Source organism: Hibiscus syriacus, unplaced genomic scaffold (assembly GCF_006381635.1).
Source record: "Hibiscus syriacus cultivar Baekdansim isolate YM2019G1 unplaced genomic scaffold, ASM638163v2 tig00112738_pilon, whole genome shotgun sequence".
Lineage (NCBI taxonomy): Eukaryota > Viridiplantae > Streptophyta > Magnoliopsida > Malvales > Malvaceae > Hibiscus > Hibiscus syriacus.
Window position 1 is genome coordinate 7,552,947 of NW_024063392.1, and position 833 is coordinate 7,553,779.

Here is an 833-nt window from a genome sequence, read left to right on the forward strand (position 1 = left end):
GCTGCAACACTCGTGAACACTTGTCTTCCCCATTTGAGTAACATTTAAAGGTTTTTGAAGCATCAATAAGTGGGTGAACCCTAAGAAACAAGTAGTTGAAGAAATACCACCCCACTTACACACCTTACGAAATCCTTCACTGAGGAAAGAATTCCGAACCAATACCACACCAATAACGGATGCAAGTGTTGTTTAGGATGGATAATGAAATTTGAATTTTTGATATTAATTTTTAATTTTATTGATGGTGTCGAACCTTAAATTTTATTTATATTCATCCCATACAAAAATATTTTGTTATTAATATATATTTGTCTACTTTCAAAAATATATATGAATCCGCTGCTGCTTTACACTTTATGCATTCTTAATACAACTCGCTAGGTAGAAGAACAACCTCTTCATATTGTTCGATGGAACAGATGTCCTTTCCATCAACAACTCCGAGACTCTTATGAGAATTCCTCCACAACTTTAGGCCAAACCTTCTAATGGAGACTGAAACATTACAACCGCCTTGGTATGCGCTTTCTTGTAGGAACGATTGTCCCTTAAGGCACTACCAAAATTTACATTAAGAGGAAAACCCGTGTAACCACTATCTTCAGATCTTTGAGATTTAGAGCATCCTTCAAAAAGAGCCATCACTTTTTAAAAATTTGAAGGTTTGTTTTTTAAGATTTTATAATTTTAATTTTTTTAGTGATAGATAAGAAAAATATTTCTATACTAACATAAATACATGTAGATTATCACATAAATTACCACTTCAAAACTGTTTAAATATAATATTTTAGTTAACTTTTTTTAGAAGGTTGAAGATTAAAATTTGA